General features: G+C 36.3%; 1 non-coding gene across 1 annotated transcript; it reads right to left on the bottom strand.

Annotated features, from left to right (window-relative positions):
- Positions 1-5,608: 5,608 nt before the first annotated feature.
- LOC139869860 (small nucleolar RNA R71) lies at positions 5,609-5,715 on the bottom strand. Its single transcript, XR_011766433.1, has one exon. It is a non-coding gene; the product is annotated as a small nucleolar RNA R71 (small nucleolar RNA).
- Between the last annotated feature and the right edge of the window lie 7,236 nt (positions 5,716-12,951).

Genomic DNA, 12,951 nt, shown 5'->3' with positions numbered 1-12,951 from the left:
TCTTTGAAAAACGTCTCATATAGAGGTCAAAACCTCGCAACGAAATCAATTAATATGGAACGTTTTTAATCAATAAGAACGGGACATTTCAAACTATGCATAAGAATATAATATTATATATAATTAATTATATATATATTATATATTATTTTAATCAAAGCAGCCCACGTTTAATTCAATTTGTGAGCTGGATTCCAGACCTCCGCACTCGCAGAGGTTTAAAGCTTAAAAGTTCAGCACTCGCGGAGATCTACAGTGAAATGTGGGACTATAAAAGTCGCGCATTCTGATCGATTTTAACAGACCTTTCTCTAATCTATCTCTCACGATATATTTATATTTATATTTTATAATTATAATTTTAATTGAAGTTTAATAATAATAAGGTTATAGTGGCGAATATTGTAAGTGTGTAAGTCGAAATTCTGTCCGTGTAAAGCTACGCTATTATTAATCATTGTAAGTTATGTTCAACCTTTTTAAATTAATGTCTCGTAGCTAAGTTATTATTATGCTTATTTAAATTGAAGTAATCGTGATGTTGGACTAAAATATTAAAAAGGATAATTAAGCTTTGTACCATAATTGGGGTTTGAACAAAAGAACGACACTTGTGGAAATTAGACTATGGGCTATTAATGATCTTTATATTTGTTTAATTGAATGATAGTTCGTTAATTTAATATAAAAATTACAATTGGACGTACCTATAAATAACCACATACACTCGATCGGACACGATGGGCGGGATATTTATAAGTACTAATAATCGTTCATTTAACCGAACACGGGAATAGATTAATAGTTAATGGACTTATTAAAATAGCGGTGAATTACATACAAGGAAAATTGGTGTAATTATAGTTTAAGTCCCCAATTAGTTGGAATATTTGACTTCGGATATAAGAATAATTTAACGAGGATACTCGCACTTTATATTTATGACTGATGGACTGTTATGGACAAAAACCAGATGGACATATTGAATAATCCAGGACAAAGGACAATTAATCCATGGTAATAAACTAAAATCAATACATCAAACATCATGATTATGGAAGTTTAAATAAGCATAATTCCTTTATTTCATATTTCATCGCATTTTTATTTACTGTCATTTTATTTAATTGCACTTTTAATTATCGTACTTTTTAATTATCGCAATTTTATTTATTGTCATTTTATTTATCGCATTTTAATTATCGCACTTTAATTATTGTCATTTACTTTAATCTTTAAATTAAGTTATATTTATTTTTAATATTTTACATTAGGTTTTAACTGCGACTAAAGTTTTAAAATCGACAAACCAATCATTAAACGGTAAAAACCCCCTTTTAATATTAATAATACTACTTATATTTATATATATATATATATATATATATATATACATATATATATATATATATATATATATATATATATATATATTTATACAAATATAGTTTTAAAAATATAGCGTTAAACTTGGCTAGCTCCCTGTGGAACGAACCGGACTTACTAAAAACTACACTACTGTACGATTAGGTACACTGCCTATAAGTGTTGTAGCAAGGTTTAGGTATATCCACTCTATAAATAAATAAATAACTTGTGTAAAATTGTATCGTATTTAATAGTATTTCATAACAAATATATAACTATTTCGTATACACCTCTACGCACATCAGCCATCCCTACGCAACATGAACCAGACTCAATTCCAATACCCAGGCAAAATTAGATACATCAACAGTACTACATGCCACCCCAAAATAATTTTCCTTTTCAAAATCCAATGTTAATGAACCCGTACCAAACGCAGATGTTTCAACAACCCTTTGTTCAACCCCATAATAAATGCACTTACAAACAGTTCTTAGATTGCAAACCTCCAAAGTATTCGAGAAGTTCTGATCCTACAGACACTATGAATTGGTTAATGGAAGTTGAAAAGGCTTTGGAAGCTTGTCAATATGAACCAGAATTGAGGGTTATGTATGCTAGTAGATTTTTAAAAGGAAGAGTTTTGGTTTAGTGGAATGCATTGACGTCCAGTATCCCAAAGGAGTATGTTAATCATATTACTTGGGAACAGTTCCAAGGGAAAGTTTGTGAGCAATATTGTTCTTCGTTTGACCTTAACCGATTGAAGATTGAGTTTTTAGAAATGAAAATGATGCCTCAGATGTCAATCGATGAAGTGATTGGTCAGTTTATGGATAAGTTGAGATTTGTAGCTCAGTGGGTACCAGATGAATCATCGAGGATTCAACATTTTGTTAATGTGATCTTGCTAGAGTATAGAATGTCAGTGTGAATGGCATTGAGTTTGTCTCATGCCTTTGTTATGGCCAGAATGGTGAAAAATGATTAGAAAGTGGCAAGAGGAATGATGACAGGGAGTACGATGACTCTGAGTGGTCAAATGGGTGGTTAATCCAGTGGTAAGTCAAAGAAATCGTTTAGGTTTAGACAGAAAGGTAAGAGTCGACAGAGTAGTTCAGGGTCTGGATCAGGTAGAGGGAATTGGTGCCACACTTGTAAGTCTACACACAGTGGTCAATGTTCATAAGCAACAAGACGGTGTTTGAGGTGTGGTGTTATCGGGCATGAGTCCCAAGCGTGTTCATTTCCAGGAAGTGTATGTTGGAGTTGTCATCAATCAGGACATCGTGCTGTAAGTTGTCCGTCCAAGAGTGTGAGTTCCGGGGTAGGGTCAGGTGCATGTTCGGCATCAGTTAGAGGGTCTACTGCCTCAAGTGGGTAGAAGAGGAAGAACCCTCCCACAGTAGAGGCCAGAGCTTTTCAGATGTCAGTTGAGAAGGCTACTGAAACTGACGATGTGATCACCGGTATGTTTTTTAATCAACTCAATACCTGATCGCGTATTGTTTGATTGTGGTGCGAATAAGTCTTTTATGTCATTAGACTTTTGTGCTAAGTTGAAATTACCTGCTACTGTGATGCCTGAACCGGTTAGAGTAGAAGTAGGTGATGGAAAGATCACACCCGTCACAACGTTTGTGACTTGGGTTAGTATTGATATTGAAGGAAGTCATTTCTTATGACTTGTTTAGTGTTACCCATTCCTAGTTTTGATGTAGTGTTAGGAATGGATTGGCTGAGCCTACTTAGAGCTAGTATTAAATGCGATAGGAAAATAATTTCCTTTCGTTTATGATATTGCTCTAATTATACATATTTATCTCGCAATATCTCCCTCACTTCGCTCGGTTTTTGATGATTATGGAGCCTATTTAGTATGCTTAGGAGCTAAATGGAAATTGGGGGGCTAAGATCTTGATTTGGTGTAAAATTGACCAAGTCTTGATCAAAAGTGGCAAAGAAAATGAAAAGTGCAGGAATCAGCTCAAAAGCGATGCTCCTATTATAAGAGCGCCGCTCCTGATGAGCAAAAGCGTCGCACCTCAATGAAAAGCGACGTTCTTGTGCACGTTTTGGCACCATTTTCCACCAGTGGCCAGAAGCGCTTCCTTATTGCCAAAAGCACCGCTCCTGATCAGAAAAAGAATCACTCTTGAACACAAAGCGTCGCCCCTGAATGAAGCTAAAAGCGGCGCTCCTGAATAAAAGCGCTGCTCCTTAAGATAGCCAAAAGCGCCGCTCCTGAGCCAAAAGCGGCGCTCCCGTCACAGTTCAGCCCAGAATTTTCAGCACTATAAAAGAAACGAGATTAGGTCTTTGAGAGAGCTGCAATTCTAAGTCCGATTTTCATCTCTAAAACCCTAATTTCATCATCCATTCGAATTTAAAGGTGAATTGAAGGAAGCAAGCTCAAGTTCTATCATAGATTAGCTCTAGATCTTTATCATCTTTGTATTTGGGTTGTAATCTCTACTTTTCTTACTCTATTTTGAATCACTAGCTTGTAATAACTTAAGATGATGTTTATTTGTGGTTTGATGCTTATTATTAGTGTAATCTTAGCCATGATTGGCAAATTCTCTTGTGTTTGCTTATCTATGAATCTCTAATGCAATGGTTTGCCCCTAAATCAATTGAATGATGTTGTTTGAATGAAATACATGAACAAGTGTTATTGTGTTAGTTATAGATCCATTGCTATGCATTTGTTTTAGGCTTTACTTTGATTACATAGTTTGAGTAGCTCTCTTAGTGATTTGAGAAGTGAATCAATTTGTGCTTCGACACCTTGAGTGATCTAGACAACTAGATTAGGGATTTTAAGTGATTGTGTTCTTGATCTAAGTTGGTTTTCAATTGGCCTTTAGTCAACATAGTGGTGTTCAATTATCTTAAGTGATTTTAATAGTTGAAGGGTTTTAAGTGATTTCAACCCAAGCATAATCCCAATAATCATTCATGCTTAACTTGATCTTAGAATACAATGCTTATGTGAGTCGCAAAATGTTATTTGATTAAGGTTTGGTAGTAATGCTAAAAATTTAATAGTTCAACAACTAGTGCGATAGCAATTTGGGTAAAACGGGGCAATCTAAGCATAGAGAGGATTAGGTAAGTGAACACTACTTAGTTAATTGATTTAAGTTCTCAATATTTAGTTATTTGCTACTTGCAACTAGTTTTAATTGTTAAGTTTAAGTTTATTTACTTGTGCACATTTAGTTGTTAATTAAAATCAATCAAAACCCCCCAATCAAACAAACCCCTAGGACAATTAATAGTTTCAATTATTCGACTTGCATCGCTCTCCTGGGACGAACTTGAAAAGAATACTTACATAAAAAGTGTTATAATAACCGGGTCTAAGTGCTCGTTAGTTGTGTGTGCTTATTTGTAGTGTTTGATTCTTATACAAATTTTGAGAGTAATTGATGTATTGTTCCGCACACATCAACACTTTGTTAGCGCCGATGCCGGGGAACGGTTTGCTAAGTTGGATATTTGATTTAAGCTTTTAATCGTCCAATCCTTTTGTAAGGGTTCGCCCTTGCAAAAGTTACTTTTATCGTTTTTATATATATATTTTGTGTTGGAAAATCGTTTGTGTTTGCGTTGTGATTGAAGGATAGGTACTTTGGTGTATGAAAACAAGGTCCCATAAGGATCAAGAGTTTACACATCCATTTTTTGATTCGTAGAAACAAGTGCACGGGGTTTACGGGCGTAGAGAAGCAAGGGTATTAAAAAGGAATTTCGAAGCATTACCATTTTGTTTAAAAGATATGGATCCTAACGGTCAACCGATTCACGATGGAGAGGGTAATCCAATCAACCAAATACCGGTCAATCAAGAGCAACTAGATGATCCAAATGACAAGCCGATGTGGAATGCTAGATTGGTGGCACCAACGGTGATAGCTCCGGCTATTACAAAACCACTAATTGGAGCCGATAATTGGAAGATTGAGGGTAACCTTTTCACGATGATCAAAGATATGTTTTTCCATGGGTTAATAGAAGAAAATCCGTTCTAGCATATTCAACACTTTAATGATATTTGTGATCTCTACAAAACCAAAGATGTCACCGATGACGCTTTTAAGTTAAGAGCATTCCCCTTTACACTTCAAGGAGATGCAGAAGTTTGGATACGAAATTTGCCACCTGATTCTATTAGGGCTTTTCAAGATTTAACCAATGAGTTCATCAATCACTTTTCCCATCGTCAAAGGTGGAACGTCTTCGAATGGAAATTAATGGATTCACCCAACGGGGTGATGAAACTTTGTATGATGTATGGGAACGATTCAAAAAGATGCTAAGAGCTTGCCCACCGCACGGTTTGACTAAGAAGGAGTACATCAACACGTTCTACCGGGGTACTAATACTTTGACTAAGCAATATCTTGATTCATCTTCGGGGGGGAGTATTTATGTATAAATCGCCAAACGCGGTCAAAACTTTGCTAGAGGGCATCTCGGTTAATACATACGAGTGGGCACCTTCACCGCGATATTTGACAAGGAAAAGTGTAGCACAAGTAGAGAGCGATAATGGCCAAGTTACGCTTGCAAGCTTAAATAATTAATTTCAAATGTATGGGAAAGAGTTGAAAAAGCTACAACAATCGGTCGTTGCGATGCAAGTAGGTTGTCAAAGGTGCGAAGGGCCACATCTCACCAAGAATTGTCCCCAAATTAGTCATTGCAACCATATTGATCTAGATGACATTCTCATGAATTAGTATGCTCATGTCAACTACGTGAGCAATCAAAACTATCAACAGGGTAGAACATCAAACCAAAGCTACTACAATCCTAATCAAAAGCAAGTCTCGTTCAACAATCAAACCAATACACCACCCGGATTTACAAACCAAAACCAAAGCCGAAACCAAAGTTACAACAACAACTATAACCAAAATCGAAACAACGACTTCCAATACCAAAACCAACAACCTTACAACAACCAACCTTATAACAACCAATCCAATTCGAATTATCAAAACAACTAAGGTTATAGTCAACCGCAAAATAACCAAGGTTACAATCAACAACCTCAACAAAATATTCAACAATCCCAACTTTTGAAAAGTTTAAAGGAAATGATGCAAAGTTATATAAAGAAGGCGGAAACAACCGAAGCATTTTTGCTAAAGGAGAACGAGTTCTTAAAGCAACAATTGAAGCACCAACAAGCTTCGTTTCAAAATCTTGAAAGCACCGTTGGAAGACTTTCCAACCAAGTTGCCGAAAGACCTCAAGGCACATTGCCATCCAACACTCAAGTAAACCCCAGGACAACAAAACCAAAGCCAACAAAACAACAACACACCAGACCGTGGACATCTCGTCCGATTTCCTTCAATCCTACCAGCCATTCCTTTTGGGTATTGAAAACGTTAACCAAATTGAGTTTGTCAATGCCATTTCAACAAGAAGCGGTTTAACTTATGAAGAACCACAAATCCAAACATCCCAAACACCAACCCCTATAGCACCTACTACACAAATCGTTGAGAATGAATCAAGTGTTAATGGGGATTCGCAAGAAGCAAGGGTTGAAAGGAGTGAACCAAAGAAGGTTAAGGGTAAAAAGAATGAAGGAACGCCTTTAAGGAAGTACATAGAACCGATTCCATATTCGCAAGCTTTGAGGAAGGAGAAAGTTGAAACTCAACGAAGGGACTTCATGGAAATGATGAAACAAGTTCATGTCAACATGCCACTCATCCAAGTGCTTAAGGGCATGCCTAATTATAGGAAGTTCATTAAAAATCTTTTATCTTCAAAAGGCAAATATGAGGAGGTGTCAACTACATTTTTCGTAGAGGAATGTTTGGCCATTTTGCAAAAGCAAAAGATGCCTCCCAAATTGGGTAATCTGGGTCGTTTTATAATCCCATGCAATATGGGCGTCGGAAGTGTATGATGCACTTGTCGACTTAGGGCCAGTGTAAATCTTATGCCCTATTAAATTTATAAAAAGTTAAATCTTGGGGAACTAAAATCGACCCGGATGATTTTAAAAATGGGAAACCAAACGTTTGATACACCAATCGGCATAGCCGAAGACCTTGTGGTCAAAGTTGGTAATTTAACTTTTTCGGCCGATTTCGTGATCCTCGAAATTCTCGAGGATGAACATGTCCCAATAATTTTGGGACGACCTTTTCTAAACACCGCTGATACAATTATTTTTGTGCAACAAAACAAACTAAGTATCGGGGTGAAAGATGAACGACTTGATTTTTATGTGCGTGAAGTTGATAAGAAACAAAATTTGTCAAATATTGAGTCTTTTAGTCAAATCAAGGTCATGAATTTGTGTGAAGAAAATGAATTTAAAGCTTTATTGGCGGTTGACACTCCGGATGTTAACCAATTTGATAAAAATGAGAATTTTGATGTTGATAAAGAGTTTGAAATGTTTATGAAATCTTGCGATGAAAACGGTTTTGAAAACGCTTGTGAAGGTATTATTGATGGGAAACTTTGTGAAAATGCTTTAAGTGACCCCAAAATGGTCAAGGGAATGAAATTGGACCTAAATGTAGGGGGGATGTTGTTGGTGAAAATGTCTTGTGGACCCAATTGTGGAAAATGTTGTTGAGAAGGTGGTAAAACCCACCCAAGTACTTAAAAGGGGTGAGAGATTTGTCCTCGAAAAGGTTAAAAAGAAATAATTGCAAACACCGGTTTTAAAGGAAAAAGTCAATGTTGATACTCACTATGCGAAACACCAAAGGTTCAACCGGGTGGCAAAGTTTTATTATTTAATCCCAATCTTAAAATATCACCCGTTCGGTCTAAGTCAAGATGGCATGGGCCGTTTGTTGTTTTAAGCAAACTTGAAAAAGGATTTTTTGAGTTAATTGGAAAGGGCAACCCATTTAAAATTCACGAGGATCGTTTGAAACTCTTTAACGATGAAGTCAAGCCAACGGGGCTTAATGACATCGTCTTTAAACCCCCATGACAACCTTACGATAAAACGGGTCAAGTGATAGACCCGTGATCAAAACAATCACATTTGTGTATATTTGTACATTTAGGATTGCATTTCATATAGACTTGTATGATATTATGTTTAAAAATGTTGCATTTGCATGTAGTTGCATTTCATGCATATGGGTAAACTGGAAAATACCAAAAAAATAGCTTGTGAACGGGTCAAAATGGACTTAAAACTGAAAAAACTGCATGCAGGTACAAAAGCGACGCTTTTGATTTAGAAGCGGCGCTTTTGCTCTTCAAGAGCGGCGCTTCTGTTTCAAAAAGCGACGGTTTAGGTTGTGATTTTGGACCAAAAATGGACTGTGGCCAAGAGCGACGCTTTCGTTCTTCAAAAGCGGCACTTTTGTTTTCCAGGAACGACGCTTGTGATTTAAAAAGGGCGCTCCTGGACCCGTGTAATTAAATTTTCTGCACGGCCCAAACACTTCAAGATTGTGAAGCTTTTGCTATGGAATTAAATGTAGGGGGAGCACCTTGCCCCATCAATGTTTGAATGAGGGATATTTGTATTGTACTAATATCATGAAGCTATCTTTGTGTCTGTTGTTTGCTAAATTGTTTTCAGGGAAGTGGAAAAGGAAAAGGCCTTGCAAAGTCAACCAATGTTCATGAAGGTTGCAAGTAAATTTGTGTGATGCTAATGTTCATCATGATTTGTGACACAATTTTAATAATTTGGCATGTAACTTAACTTAATTTGAGAAATATCTTGTGGAATCTCGGATTATTGATTCGGTGTGAGGTAGTACACTTGTATTGCTACTCTCACCCATGATCACCATTATGCCTGTAATAATTTGACAATTGTGTTTGGATGCATTTGTGTATGCTTGTGGTATTCTTACTTGTTGTGGTTCTTAGTGGTAGGATACACTTTTTGATGATTGATCCAGGCCTGTCATTAAGTTCAGGCGTCAAGCTCATCGACTTGCATTCTTTGGTGATTAAGTTTTCTAGAATGGTGACAACAAAGATCGTTTGATCTACTCTGGTTTTTATTTTCTCTCTCCTCTCATCTATTCTATTTTTCAAAATGCCCCTCATTTTTACTTATTCTATCGTTTCAATGCAATGAGGGCATTGCATCAAACTAAATATAGGGAGGGAGAGTTAAAATATCGGGTCATTTTGAACTTTTTCGGGTACACTGGTCACATACACTACAAAGATTAAAACTTGCAATGTTGATTAATTTTTGGAACAAGTTTTTAACCATTACATTAATTTATATCATAATCACTAAAATGGTTAAAACTTGTAAAATTTTTGAAATTTTTGGGAAAAGTAAAGGGTGTGTCGTCCATTTCTAGATAAATTTGTGATTGTGTTTATAGACGACATATTAGTGTATTCAAAGACAGGGGCCGAGCACGTTGAACATTTAAGACAGGTGTTGAACTTGTTGAAACAGGAACAGATATTTGCAAAATTTTCTAAGTGTGAATCCTGGTTAGATAAGTGCAGTTTTTGGGTCATGTAATTTGTGCCGAGGGTATAAAAGTTGATCCAACAAAGATTGATGCGGTTATAAATTGGAAATTGCCAAGAAACCCTACAGAATTAAGAGTTTTCTGGGATTAGCTGGTTATTATCGAAGGTTCATAAAAGATTTCTCGAAAATAGTGGGTCCGTTGACTAAGTTGACTCGAAAGGACATAGCCTTTCGATGGGGGTGATGATCAAGAGAAGGCTTTTCAGACCTTGAAATAGTTATTGTGTCATGCTCCAGTGTTAGAAGTACCAGAAGGTTTAGATGACTTTGTGGTCTATTGTGATGCTTCATTCGCCGGGATGGGTTGTGTATTAATGCAGAGAGATAAAGTGATAGCGTATGCCTCCAGACAGTTGAAAGTTCATGAAAGAAATTATCCTATACATGATTTAGAAATGGCTGCCGTAGTGTTTTCCTTGAAGCTATGGAGACATTATTTGTATGGGACACATTGTGTAATATGTACAGATCACAAGAGTTTGCAATATATTTTCTCTCAGAAAGAATTGAATATGCGTCAGAGACGGTGGCAAGAGTTGATTAAATACTACGATTGTTAAATCAATTACCATCCGAGTAAAGAAAATGTCGTAGCAGATGTGTTAAGTCGTAAAAAGTCAGATGAGAATGTGAAATTTTTGCGTTTGAGTATAACTTCAGATTTGATCGATCAATTACAAACTGTTCAAGCCTGTGCTTTGGAGAATGAACATATTAAATCTGAACGTATGACTAAATGAAAATTTGACCTAGTTGATGATTCTCGTGGACTTAAGACTTTAAATAATCGTATTTGGGTGCCTATGCTTGGAGACTTGAGGGATTTGATCATGACTGAAGCTCTCAAATCCAGATTGACAGTACATCCAGGCAGTAATAAGATATATCATGATTTGAAATCAGTGTATTGGTAGCTGACTATGAAAACAGACATCGCTCATTTTATTGAAAAGTGTCATATTTGCACACAAGTGAAGGCAGAACATCAGAAACCATATGGTTCACTACGTCAGTTACAAATACCAGAATGGAAGTGGGAGCACATAACGATGGATTTTGTGACAAAATTGCCTAGAACTCAGAGAAAACACGATATGATTTGGGTAATAGTTGATCGTCTGACCAAGAGTGCTCATTTTTTGTCTACACGTGAAACAGCTTCGTTGAGTGAATTAGCAGAACTGTATGTGAATGAAATAGTTAGTCATCATGGTGTACCACTCTCTATTGTTTCAGACCATGATTCTAGGTTCGTGCCGAACTTCTGGAATAGTTTACAACAGAATCTAGGTACACATGTGAATCTGAGTACAACTTATCATCCTCAGATAGATGATCAGAGTGAACGAATGATACAGATGTTAGAGGATATGTTGAGAGCGTGTGTATTAGAATGTGGTGGTTCGTGGGATACACATCTTTTGTTGGTTGAATTCGCGTATAATAATTCTTATAATTCGAGCATGGGAATGCCGACTTATGAAATGTTGTATGACCGTCATTGTAGAACTCCGACTTGTTGGTTAGAAGCTGGAGAGAAACAGTTTGCTGGTCCCGAAATTGTTCAAATGACAGTCAAAAAAGTTGCTATTACGCGAGAAAAGTTGAAAGCTGCCAGAGATAAACCAAAGATGTACGCAGATCTGTGTAGATGTTCGGTAACTTTTAATGTGGGTGATCGTGTGTATCTTAAGGTTTCACTGTGGAAAGGGGTTATCAAATTTGGGAAAGGTGGTAAGCTTTCGCCAAGGTACATTGGGCCGTTTCCAATTAGGGAGATTCTGAATGACTAGACAGTTGTGTTAGATCTTCCTTTTGAGTTAGCTGGTATTCATAATACCTTCAATGTGTGTTATTTACGTAAGTGTAAGGTGGATGATTAAACACAAATTTTTCCAATTAAGGATCTTAAAGTTGATTTCAGTAACAAGTTGGTTGAGGAACCAATTCGAGTTGTCGATAGAAAGGTTACTAAGTTAAGAAAGAAAGAGATCCCGGTGGTTTTAGTAGAATGGAAGCACAACTTAGGGTCTAACTTAACGTGGGAGACAGAAGAGTTGATGAAGACCCGTTACCCTCATCTGTTTGACCAAGACCAGATTCCAAGGACGAAATCTCTTTAAGGGGGTAAATTTGTAACAGACTGGTGATCGGGCTAGATGTAAGATGACTATTATGACCTTAAGTTTGTTATATGTTATTACATGCTTTTATTTTATTAAGGTGTTTATTATTAAGTATGTGTGTGGTTAAGATCAATTTGTGACAAGGGTCACAGAACATGTTCATTTGTTTAAAGCGGATATCGTTAGGATGACCTAAGAATGTATGAAAGATATTAGATAACTGGTAAATACCCGTGTGTAATGGGGTGTTATGTTTTAACACAATAATAGTATATGTATCTGCTTCTTTCCTCCATTTCTAGACATTTCTCAAGAAAACTCATATCTAATCTTTATCACTCTAAAACCCTAATTGAATCTAATTGTGTATTTGGATCAAGAAGCTTTAGAAACGGTTTTCTTGCATCCTTGTGATCATCTATTCAGGTTAGCATGTTTGATTCGTTGTCTGATTTCTTAGAAATTTAGGTTTTAGGTGTAAAATGGCTTTTATGTATTTTTAAGCTTGAATCTTCATGAATTATATTTGTTAGTACTAATTAATGTTAGATATATGTTATATACTTTTTATATGATGTTTGTAAGTGAGTTTTATGACCAGAACAAGCAAAAATCAAGATATGGGGTCAAAAAACGCGAAAACAGCGAGCTGGAGCTGTTCTTCAGCTCCCACACTTTTGATAGCTCAACCACGCAGTTGAGCATGAATTTGAGGGCTCAACCACGTGGTTGAGGGTTCAACTATACGATTGAGGGCTCAACTACGCGGTTGAGCACTTGTCAGCTTTTGGTAAAATTGAAAAGGGCATAACTTTCAAACCATAACTCCATTTTTTATGAATAAACTATCGTTGGAATCATATTGAGGTATACATTCCAATGAAAAGGTTTTAAGAAGCTATATCAAACTTTATTTTGGTCATAAAAATGGGTTTTAAAGTGTAT

The sequence above is a fragment of the Rutidosis leptorrhynchoides genome, chromosome 9 (assembly GCF_046630445.1).
Source record: "Rutidosis leptorrhynchoides isolate AG116_Rl617_1_P2 chromosome 9, CSIRO_AGI_Rlap_v1, whole genome shotgun sequence".
Taxonomy (NCBI): domain Eukaryota; kingdom Viridiplantae; phylum Streptophyta; class Magnoliopsida; order Asterales; family Asteraceae; genus Rutidosis; species Rutidosis leptorrhynchoides.
Note: the sequence above shows the minus strand (reverse complement) of the source record. Positions and strands in the feature narration are given on the sequence as shown.